Below are 13,254 nucleotides of genomic sequence, written 5' to 3' on the forward strand. Positions count from 1 at the left end.
AGGGCGGGGCCGGGTCATGATTATACACACCCGGTCCCTTATCAGGCTAATTTAACCTCCGAGAGGGATAAAGGCCGATGGCAGACGGTGGTGCGAAGAGAGAGAGAGTTCGTTTACGGACATGTCCGTCATGTTTTGTGTCTTAAGTTGATCATTAAAGATATTATTTATATTGCCAAGCCAGTTCTCGCCTCCTCCTTCCCATTGAACTACGTTACACATGCAAAGTAACCTCAAGAATGAATGTAGTAAATCAAAAACTCAATGAACCGCAAGACATCAATTTCGTCATGTCCTCCCAAGAACTTACTGTTCAGTTACGCAGCACCTGCATGTGCATATGACAACGTGTACGAGTAATATTTTGTATATACTGTAAATATGTAATTGTGTTACATTGTTTAATAATCATGTGAAATATATTTATTGAAACGAATGGATTTAATGGTATGACTTTTAGTCTGATAAGTGGTGAATGTTTTATGATGCTGTTGGAACGTCTTAGAAAATGCATGTTTTAAGAGAATTTGTCATTGGTGTTACAATCCTTGCATCATTCCTGAAACAAAATGAAATAATAAAATAAATAAAAGTTGTCATTTATGAATAAATGTTTTAAAAACATTTACATATAAAGTTCATATGGGTTCGAAAACTAAACCCATCTGATTTGAACATTTTTATATTTCGTAAATCTGAATTATTATTTAAGGCGAGGTGCCGATGTGTTTGCATTCAATGGACAAAACTCCCCAGAGAGGCAAAGAGCAAATGTATGATCTTTGAGAAAATCAACATTCTCACAATTAGCAGCTCTTCCTGAGGCACCAAACCACACTGAGCGAGAACTGCATATTCACACCTCATTGCTGTCCTTCCACATCTGTCCCATTCTCTCCCCTCTCCTACTTCCCCTTCAGCTCAGAATCACTTCAAACTCACCTAAGATCAAAATATCATATCTGATGTATACAAATAATGTGACTAGGTTATGTTTGGTATTATTTAAATAGTCTCAGTGCAACTGGTATTATGGTCTCTTTCCCATGTTGATAAAACTAATGGTAACAAAGTTATAAGGTCTTTTGCCAAATGCTGTATAATTCTGGAAGTCTGTCCCCATCCCTGCCTGTATGTTAATGAGGTATGTCCCCAGGACTTCTAAACCCAACCACTCCCAAAATTCCCTTTGATTATGGTTTGGGTATTTACGGAGATGTGACACATTGTTCATAACTGTCAGCTATGTTCTTTGACTTGTTTCTGTAACTTATGTTTTAAATCCTACCTGGCAAATAAATTGTTACTTATTGATTTATTCTGTATTCCTCCGAAATCATTTATATCAAAACTGGGTCTTTAAAATACGAGAAACTGCTCTGGAGGAACCGAGCAGGAGAATACCATTTTAATAATCATTTACACTCACCTAAAGGATTATTAGGAACACATACTAATACTGTATTTGACCCCCTTTCGCCTTCAGAACTGCCTTAATTCTACGTGGCATTGATTCAACAAGGTGCTGAAAGCATTCTTTAGAAATGTTGACCCATATTGATAGGATAGCATCTTGCAGTTGATGGAGATTTGTGGGATGCACATCCAGGGCACGAAGCTCCCGTTCCACCACATCCCAAAGATGCTCTATTGGGTTGAGATCTGGTGACTGTGGGGGCCATTTTAGTACAGTGAACTCATTGTCATGTTCAAGAAACCAATTTGAAATGATTCGAGATTTGTGACATGGTGCATTATCCTGCTGGAAGTAGCCATCAGAGGATGGGTACATGGTGGCCATAAAGGGATGGACATGGTCAGAAACAATGCTCAGGTAGGCCGTGGCATTGAAACGATGCCCAATTGGCACTAAGGGGCCTAAAGTGTGCCAAGAAAACATCCCCCACACCATTACACCACCACCACCACCAGCCTGCACAGTGGTAACAAGGCATGATGGATCCATGTTCTCATTCTGTTTACGCCAAATTCTGACTCTACCATCTGAATGTCTCAACAGAAATCGAGACTCATCAGACCAGGCAACATTTTTCCAGTCTTCAACTGTCCAATTTTGGTGAGCTCTTGCAAATTGTAGCCTCTTTTTCCTATTTGTAGTGGAGATGAGTGGTACCCGGTGGGGTCTTCTGCTGTTGTAGCCCATCCGCCTCAAGGTTGTGCATGTTGTGGCTTCACAAATGCTTTGCTGCATACCTCGGTTGTAACGAGTGGTTATTTCAGGCAAAGTTGCTCTTCTATCAGCTTGAATCAGTCGGCCCATTCTCCTCTGACCTCTAGCATCAACAAGGCATTTTCAGCCCACAGGACTGCCGCATACTGGATGTTTTTCCTTTTCACACCATTCTTTGTAAACCCTAGAAATGGTTGTGCGTGAAAATCCCAGTAACTGAGCAGATTGTGAAATACTCAGACCGGCCCGTCTGGCACCAACAACTATGCCACGCTCAAAATTGCTTAAATCCCCTTTCTTTCCCATTCTGACATTCAGTTTGGAGTTCAGGAGATTGTCTTGACCAGGACCACACCCCTAAATGCATTGAAGCAACTGCCATGTGATTGGTTGAATAGATAATTGCATTAATGACAAATTGAACAGGTGTTCCTAATAATCCTTTAGGTGAGTGTATATCATAACTGAAGCTTTAATGTAGGAGGAAGCCACTTAAAGACTATCAGTTTGAATCTCATTAGAAACTGATAAAAAGGTAAATGAACAGAAGAGGATTTAGAGTAATCAATAACTTAAGAGATTAAAATAAATGAATGATCAGAAAATAATTAGAGCCTTAATGTAAATTAGAGGTCCGATAAAACTACAAACGGGATGAATTTGTAAAGTGCAAATTATTAACAATAATTGTTAGTGCTCAGAAAAGACAGAACAACGCAGAGACCTTAAAGGGGCAAATCTATCTATTTTTAGCAATTTGCCTCTTTACATTATTATATATATATTTTAAATGACCCAATCAGTACCGCCGCTCCCTATAAGCAGACTACACAGTCTGCGTAGGGCACCAAGTCCCTAGGGGGGCACCATCATACCCTAGGAGGGCACCAGAAAGTCCACGGCTGCCCTTACACGCACATTGCACGTTATACTTTATTTAAGGACCAGAAAGCATTTTAGGAACACAGATGATTGCTTCACGCTCAAATCACGTGAATAGGTCATAGGCCTGCATATTATGTAGGAGGCAATCATGTGTCATGGCTAAATGGGTCCATAGGAAACTATAGACTTTTCCAGATTCTGGATTCCACCTCAAAACTTTTGTTTATAACGGAAACGTTTTTTCAGAGATGGCTTTGCCCTTGCAAGGACGGTCCTGACTTCGGGGGAAACTTTAAAAAGCTAATTATCTGCAAACTCCATGACGAATAGCTCAGATAACCTTATCCCTGGTGTGGAAAAAAAGAAAAATAAAGCCATCAGCAGTTCTTAAAAAAGGGCTGCTGCTTCCATTCTGGGCGAGAAGGCCCAGTGCTCACCGGGCACGGGCAAACCATCCATAATGTTTTGTGTCAACCTGGCAATTAGGAGAGATAATGTGCCTAACTGATGCCATCATCTCCTGTCTTTTGAAATGGTCTTTGGTGGGCTTGAAGCCAAGTGCTCATGCAACCTGTAATTTAGGCATTATCCTCATGAACGTCGTTCCTTTTTTAGTGTGGAATTCACAGCGATGGTAAACGTCCCACCAGGGCCTCGTTTTCTATGTGGAAACGGTGTAATCCTCGGCCTTCTTTTCACTGAACATTTGTTGAAAAAGACTTCGTATTTTGTCCTGTAGATATATGGAAGATATCCTATGGGCATCAGCAAACAAAAAGCAATTTCAATCTCTTTTATTCAGTCTCACATTGCAATATAATGGATTTGTGTTCGCTATACAAACTGTGATTAAAGATACTTTATTGGCACAACCAACCGCATGTAGCTGCAATACTGACAGCAAATAAAGTGCATCTGCAAGCAAACATCTAAAAAATGCTTGATATTAAATAATCATTCTCGCTCACACACGGAGGGAAAATGATTTAGCTTTGTTTTATTGACAGAAAGAGAGATTCGACTGCTAACCGAACAAATTAAGGCCGGAAAAGCCCCCCCCACGGCAAGTCAGCGACTGCAATTACAATTGACTCTGTGTTTGCAGTATTGTCTGCCAGATTTGTTCCACAAATCAGTTTGTAATATGCAGGAACATGTATGAGATGCAATTTATTTTACACGTATGAGAATTAGTCATTCCCCGTTTGGCTTGTTGACATTTGAGCTCTGAGAATTAGCAATATTCGCTTCCTCTGCTTAACAGAGAGTGTGTAAAGGTCAATTCATTATCAAAAAAAATATTTAAAAATATTAAATAGGTAAAGCTCTCCATTTATAATCTCTTGTTTACATAAAGCTAACATTTGAGAGATTTGGTTGGGTTTTGTGCTAATATCATCTGGAATAAGAAACAGGAGAGGTGTTGCACACAATCCTTGAGGGCGCATCTTTTTTCTGGGCAGAATTTTTAATTAAACATGAATTTGAGGAAAACTGTACACAAACCCAAATACTGTGCTCACGAGCGAGCGACATAACGTTACAAAACTATCTACACTGCAAGTGCGCGACGCAACGCAATAAAATTAGAATGCTTCCATTATAGTTATCATATAGTTATATAAGTTATCTCAGTGTTCTAGTTTTATCGTGTTGCGTCGCACACTTGCAGTGTAGATAGCTTCGCTAAATAAAATTGAAGCGTTCTAGTTTTATCGAGTTGCGTCTCGCACTTGCAGTGTAGATAGCTTCGCTAACTAAAATGGAAGCGTTCTAGTTTTATCCTGTTGCGTCGCTGCAGTGTAGATAGCTTCGCTAACTAAAATGGAAGCGTTCTAGTTTTATCCTGCTGCGTCGCTGCAGTGTAGAAAGATTCGCTAACTAAAATGGAAGCGTTCTAGTTTTATCCTGTTGCGTCGCGCACTTGCAGTGTAGATAGCTTCGCTAACTAAAATGGAAGCGTTCTAGTTTTATCGAGTTGCGTCGCGCACTTGCAGTGTAGAAAGCTTCGCTAACTAAAATTGAAGCGTTCAAGTTTTATCCTGCTGCGTCGCGCACTTGCAGTGTAGAAAGCTTCGCTAACTAAAATTGAAGCGTTCAAGTTTTATCCTGCTGCGTCGCGCACTTGCAGTGTAGAAAGCTTCGCTAACTAAAATGGAAGCGTTCTAGTTTTATCGCGTTGCGTCGCGCACTTGCAGTGTAGAAAGCTTCGCTAACTAAAATGGAAGCATTGTAGTTTTATCGCGTTGCGTCGCACACTTGCAGTGTAGAAAGCTTCGCTAACTAAAATGGAAGCATTGTAGTTTTATCGCGTTGCGTCGCGCACTTGCAGTGTAGAAAGCTTCGCTAACTAAAATTGAAGCGTTCAAGTTTTATCCTGCTGCGTCGCGCACTTGCAGTGTAGAAAGCATCGCTAACTAAAATTGAAGCGTTCTAGTTTTATCGAGTTGCGTCTCGCACTTGCAGTGTAGATAGCTTCGCTAACTAAAATTGAAGCGTTCTAGTTTTATCGAGTTGCGTCTCGCACTTGCAGTGTAGATAGCTTCGCTAACTAAAATTGAAGCGTTCTAGTTTTATCGAGTTGCGTCTCGCACTTGCAGTGTAGATAGCTTCGCTAACTAAAATGGAAGCGTTCTAGTTTTATCGCGTTGCGTCGCGCACTTGCAGTGTAGAAAGCTTCGCTAACTAAAATGGAAGCGTTCTAGTTTTATCCTGTTGCGTCACACATTTGCAGTGTAGAAAGCTTTGCTAACTAAAATTGAAGCGTTCTAGTTTTATCGAGTTGCGTCTCGCACTTGCAGTGTAGATAGCTTCGCTAACTAAAATTGAAGCGTTCTAGTTTTATCGAGTTGCGTCTCGCACTTGCAGTGTAGATAGCTTCGCTAACTAAAATGGAAGCGTTCTAGTTTTATCGTGTTGCGTCGCGCACTTGCAGTGTAGATAGCTTCGCTAACTAAAATGGAAGCGTTCTAGTTTTATCGTGTTGCGTCGCACACTTGCAGTGTAGAAAGCTTCGCTAACTAAAATGGAAGCGTTCTAGTTTTATCCTGTTGCGTCGCACACTTGCAGTGTAGAAAGCTTCGCTAACTAAAATGGAAGCGTTCTAGTTTTATTGTGTTGCGTCGCGCACTTGCAGTGTAGATAGCTTCGCTAACAAAAATGGAAGCGTTCTAGTTTTATCGCGTTGCGTCACACATTTGCAGTGTAGAAAGCTTCGCTAACTAAAATGGAAGCATTGTAGTTTTATCGTGTTGCGTCGTGCACTTGCAGTGTAGAAAGCTTCGCTAACTAAAATGGAAGCGTTCTAGTTTTATCCTGTTGCGTCACGCACTTGCAGTGTAGAAAGATTCGCTAACTAAAATGGAAGCGTTCTAGTTTTATCCTGTTGCGTCACGCACTTGCAGTGTAGATAGCTTCGCTAACTAAAATGGAAGCGTTCTAGTTTTATCCTGTTGCGTCACACATTTGCAGTGTAGAAAGATTCGCTAACTAAAATGGAAGCGTTCTAGTTTTATCGCGTTGCGTCGCGCACTTGCAGTGTAGATAGCTTCGCGATAAAACTAGTATGTTCCGATTATAGTTTACAAAGCTATCTGCAATACAAGTGTGGAACACAACAAAATTGGAATTCTACTGTCCATCGAAGCTGTATTCACTGCAAGCGTACGAATCGATACTTCATAGTAGTTTACATGGATATTTGACGTGCTTAACGATTTGAGAGATTCAATTTATTGTTCTGCCAACATCTAAAACTAGAGATGATATCAATAATCAGATTGAATATTTATTTGATGCAGTAAATTTTGGATTAACGATTACAGTAAACAGCGAGTTAGTCTATCAGTAGCTTTGCTGTTGAGTTGAAATTGAATTTCCAGTGTACAATGAGGTACCGTGACATGAATTTGATGTTGCGGCTCATGGCACCTGCACTATTCTGCTGCAGAGCTTGTGTGTGTGTGTTACTGCTTAGCGGACCCCTCCGTCTTCTATGAAATGAAATAGATGGCAATAAACCAGGATTAGGTTAGAGTCCGGTTTAATTCCAACTTCCAGAATAACATCCGCTGTGAATCTGTGGAGGTGAAAAAGCCGCCACACAGACTATAGGTCTCACCCCATCCTGGACTGTCTTCTGAATGTGTGTGCATGTGTTCTTTTAATCAAGGCACATAAAGCAACTTGGTATTACCATGTTTTTTGACATGTACAATGGTAAAGCCATATAGTAGTTTTCTTTTAAGTACCTTGGAGTACCATCTAAATACATGAATAAAGAATTCAGCGCCATGGTATTACCATCACGGTACCATGGTTCTGCAATAGTGCTTATTCTTTTACTAAATGGTAAATGGTCTGCACTTATATAGCGCTTGGAAGCGCTAGTCTGCCATTGGGAGCAACTTGGGGTTCAGAGTCTTGCCCAAGGACACTTCGGCATGTGGAGTCATGTGGGCCGGGAATCGAACCACCAACCCTGTGATTAGTGGCCGGCCCGCTCTACCACCTGAACCACAGCCGCCCCACAATATATCATATGTAGCACTATTGTACATTTTGGTTAATGTTATGACTGCTTATAGGTATAAAGACATACAAAAATACCATATTATTGGACATTTACCATGGTAAGACCCTTGTGTTCTTTGAATTACCTTGGAATACCATGTAAACACTGTGGATATGAAAATGGTAATTATTCAGTACCATAATATTACCATCTGATGACAACTGTACCGTGGTACCCAATGCTATTTGTGTAAAGGTATTTAGATGGAAATCAGTTACAATGGTACATTGATACTGCTTCATACCCTGCAGAAACATTGAAATACTTAATATATTATGCTGTGTTCAAGTCTCTCCGGGTCACTTTTCTTACAAGCTACAGCCTAGTGAAGGAAGCTCTTCTCTTTGCATTTGAAGACCTCTGACTTGGATATATATGTCCATATATCCATATATCCAGAGCTGTTGGAGCACGGTTCTGCCAGCCCCTTTCGTAAGCAGGGTGTCGAGAGATGGGAGATAATAGCATTTCCAAACTTTCCATTTAGAGGATTAAAATGTAGCAGTGGCCGCAACCCCCTTTACATGGAGACAGGAGGGGCCTCTGGAGCCAGGAACATATGCGTGGTGCGGACAGCACAGCCAGAGGAGCCGACAACACAAGTCCTTCAGTGACTGACCCTGAGATTTGTCTGGCACAGTGCCTCCTTTCTCTCAGGTTTCAGCCAACTACAGTACTCATACCATTTCTGCAGTATGTACAATGTGTGAACCATCTTCATGGGGGGGTCGTTTCGCCATCAGACCGGTAGTGACTGAGTCCCTTGATCGTTTAGCTGTCAGAGAGGGCAGCGGCAACACAAGTTATTGGGGGAGCTTGAGGCAAATCTAGAGGGAAAATCCCATTTAATCAGCGTTCGGAAGGATTAACTGACCTATTATTGTAAACGAATTTAAAGGAGATATTTCTACTCATCTGAAATCCCACTTTAAGGTTTACGAACTGCTATGATACAACAAGCTAGATTAGTGTGGTGTCCAAACACAATTACAATGCGCCTAGAAAAAGGTTCTTCCTTAAAGAGGGCATGGATTCAAGCTTTATCCTGATCACATTATTGCTTAATGGAGAATTATGTCAGAGCATCATGGTTTTTTTAATTATCTGGTTGGCAAGTCCATTTATAAGGGTAGCGAGACCAGATAAAGACTGCATACGTCTGTCGACCACAAGCCGTAATGAATTTACAAGCCCCCTCGCAAAGCAGGAGTTTAAACACAATTAAGACTGCTTGAAAATTGATCAAAGCAAAGGAGGTGGGTGGTGGTGATAAAGCACAAACAGTGTCTGTACTCGGAACCGTCATATCCCGCCGGAGATAGGAGGCAGGGGTGAGGAGCCTACCCCCGTGCAGGATGGGACTCAACAGGTGGTGGTGGGGTGGAGGAGGTTGCCGTGTTAGTACACCAATGCAAAAGCAATGTGATTGTGTGATTGTGAGCAGACTTATGAAGCTTGTGATTGGCTAGGAATTACCCAGCTAATGGTGCCATGATGTACAGCTGCTAGTCATCCCGCTAGAACTACGCTGCGCTGCCATTTCCCATTATAATTAACGAAGTAATGTACAATGAACGTGAACAACGTGAGTAAACTACTACGCCCCTGCTGCAATCAACTAGGCGATCTATACTGAAAATGTTCGACGCAACAAAAGCAGAATGCTCCCATTATAGTAATGAAACTATCTTCAGTATAAAACATGACAAATCTAGAACACAGCGAAACATTGTTAGCACATGACCCGACGAAATAATGTGCGACGCTACTTCAAGCTATTGAAGCTATTGCATCAGGAGTGCAACACGGCATGAAACTAAATAGAAAAACGGTTTTATTTTAGCTCCAGATTTAATAAACATATAAAGAAAACCACGCTGTTATCTTAAGTGAAACGGTTTATACCGTTAGCATGTTACGCAAAAAAGTACTGGATGAAACAAACCACACAAAAGTAGAACGATCCCATTACAATCAACGAAGCTATGCACACTACAAGCGAGCAACGCGGGCAAAACCATGTGGGTCCACCGTACACTGTGTTGTCATCTTCGCGACACCAAGACGGCAAATGTCAAGGAAAGTCGAGAGGTTTGAAAGAGCTAATGTTCCCAGAACAGGGTGAAAAATCTGTTCTCACAGCTAGCAAATACAATTCTGCCCCCCCAGCTCTATGGCACCAAACAGGAGAAATATGTTTACTTGTTTAATTTCTTTTTCATGTAATGTTGACCCGGAGGGCTGCAAATATTTCCCCTGCCCTCGTGCACTCTACGTGATGATTAAATTAAATTTTATTCAAATGAAATCTCCTTCTCTGTGCTGGCAAAGGCAAACACACATAAACACACACTTCCACAGATAATTACAGAGCGAAAGCATTTCTCTAATTACAATCCTGTGAGAAATAGAAGGAAACAGTGAAAGATGAAGGTTTTCCTCAGAGGGGAGTGCAGCGCTGACAGACACGTACTGTAATAACTGTGTGATTAGAGTTATGATTACATGACCCACAGATACCAGGAATTAGATCATACTGCATATATATCTACATGTCAGCCAGTCATTGAGGTTTATGGTGTCTACATGAACTACAGAGAGAATGAGCAAAACTGAAGGGAACATCTAGACAGCCTAGAGAGGCTTCTGATCAAAGTGCAACGCTTTTAGCTAGCTAGCTAGATTTGTTACCGAGTGTTTCAGTGATCTCCGATCATGATTGATCAAGATGGTTTTCTGACCACACCGTCAGCGAAGCTATCCTAACCGCTATCCTTACAGGTTTCAATAATGCGTTGGACAGTTCTGAACCCAATTCCAGTGATTTCGGAAATGTCCTTAATTGTCGTCTTTGCTTGGAGGCCAGCGATTTGCCCCTTCTGAAACACAGTAACATCTTCCAACATGGGTTTTTAAGACTTGAGAAGCTACACACTGCATCACTGTTGCCAGCTGAAACATATTAATCACTGCAATAATGATCCAATCATAGACTCTTAATTATCTAGTTATTTAAATCCAAACGGCAACTTTATTTGGCACGGCAGTGTATATACGGTTTGAAGGTCACCATTTAAAAAGTTCTGACTAGTGATTAGCAAGACAGAACGACTCATGATTTGGTACTTGGGGCGGCTGTGGCTCAGTTGGTAGAGCGGGTCAGCCACTAATCGTAGGCGTAGGGTTGGTGGTTCGAATCCCAGCCCACATGACTCCACATGCTGAAGTGTCCTTGGGTAAGACACTGAACCCCAAGTGGCTCCCAATCACAGCCTAGCACCTTGCATAGCAGCTCTGCCGCCATTGGTGTATGAATGTGTGACAGTGTAAAGGGCTTTGAATACCGTTAAGGTTAAAAAGGTGCTATATAAGTGCAGACCATTTACCAGCTAATGCTAATCTGTATCTAGCTATGTTAATGAAAGGGGAGGGGTCATTCACAATTTAAATGTAAAATTAATCTGCTAAAGGTTAATTTTGTCAACATTTAACACACTAGTTGGCCTCAGAGTTAATAGACATGAACTACAAGCCACCAAATTTCAATTTTGATTTCATGACGTATTTAAAGGTGTTTCACAGGTTGAAGGCTAATTGTTTCGTAAATGAGGTTTTATGCAGCAGAATTAGTTGAGGTCAGAGGACACTACTTTAGCTGATCTGAGACCAGTCTTACTATGTGTAAGAGTAAAAAATGACAAGATCCGTGGAGAAAGTTGAATCTCTGTATTACTTGCCAAAGATGTTGAATGTGTCTGTCTTTACACTATTAAACTCGATGTTTTAAACTGGAGTTGTGATGGTGCACTGCAGACTGATGCATCACATCCTCAAAGCTCGTTCTAGGTCTTTCTTTTAAGGTTTAAAAGTTATTGTTACAAATCAATTCCCCTATAAAGAAAATGTGTGCTCTATTGCTGTTTTTATGGACATGTACCGTGATAATACCATGGTATTCTTGGAAGTACCCTGTAATATCAGGTACACTGCCAAGAAAAAGTATGTGAACCCTTTGGAATTAGTTGTGCATTAATTGATCATAAAATGTGATCAATCGTCTCATCGTCATCAAAGTCACAAGTATAGACAAACACAATGTGCTCAAGCTAACAACACACTTCTCTTGCCACTGTAAATGCCATGGTACAAATGAATTAAAATGGTAAATATCAAAGTTCAAATAGTATTACCATCTGATACATCAAAGGAGATTTTGGTGGAAATGATCCCTACCATGATAACTTTTCTAAGAGGCTGCATTATCAGTCAAAACATGTTTTGGACAGCTGGTACTATAAAAGGTTTTATAGTCAGAGCTAGAAATTAGTTAAAAACATTATGTACTTAATGTGTGTGTGTGTGTGTGTGTGTGTGTGTATAAAGTCACCGATAAATTGAGTGGAGACTGCGGTAATAGTTCCATGACTAGACAAACATGCACTTCATTAACATGTCAGTAACTCATGACACTGTTTTTCATTAAACTCAGAGAATTAATTATCTGTCTCACACACACACACACACACACACACACAACAAGATCCTTTCTCCAAAACAAGTACACACTCTGATAAACACTTCAACTCTGGTTATGTTAGGAATACCGTACATCTACAAGTATTTCACTATAAATGTATACACTATTATTTCTGCAGTATGCAGTGTGTATCCTTAGTACGCTAATTGTCTGAAACGGAACACATTATGCAACACTAACTAGTTAGCATGCTAAACGGACTGTATGCTATATTTTGACTAGCCGATACTTCTATGTTATTCTCAGTGCTTATAGTGTATAAATATGGCAGCAATATTAACTTTTAGTATGCTAATCTGAACGTAGCCATACTGTATTTTGTTCACAATATTTATTACATGGTGTGAGAATCAGAACACAAAATGAAACTCAAAGCTAAATGCTTTGCATACATTTAGTGACAGAAGTACGCGACATTGTTGTCACATGAACTCAACATGTTGTGTTTAGTTTATTAGCTTAATTAGCATCTTGCTAATTTATTTTGTATTTTTTTTTATGTAAAATGTCTTATCTTTTGCCAGTCTGATCAAACAAAACGCTAAAATTGCTGATTTATAGCACATAGTATGAGTAGTGTGGTATTGTGCCATTTCAAACACAGAAATCATCATAAATGACCTTTCTGCTTATGTTTGGAATGGAATACCATCACTCTGCTTACATACGGCACAGTATACACTGTATATTGCATACTTGTGAAATAGTGCATTTTATGCAACAGAATGCATACTTAAAATATGCATACTATGAAATTCTGTATACTGCAAGTATGAGTAGTATAGTAGTATAGTAGTATGCTATTCCAAACACGGACCAAGTCGATATGACTCTTTCACGTGACAGGTTGATCTCACTTGGCCAGATCAAAATTCTCATTTAGTTTTTTATTAGCCCAATCTGTAATATCAAAGCAGTCTCGTCTATGCCTAAATGCATTTTAATAACTTAAATTGCAAATCTTGCGTGTTTCCAGCGCCCTGTTCCAGGCGTAAAGACACGCAGACGGAATTTCAATACCACCTGTGCAGAGAACGAGAGACAGGCAGGTCAGGGCGATGCAGCGAT

The sequence above is a fragment of the Xyrauchen texanus genome, chromosome 50 (assembly GCF_025860055.1).
Source record: "Xyrauchen texanus isolate HMW12.3.18 chromosome 50, RBS_HiC_50CHRs, whole genome shotgun sequence".
NCBI lineage: Eukaryota > Metazoa > Chordata > Actinopteri > Cypriniformes > Catostomidae > Xyrauchen > Xyrauchen texanus.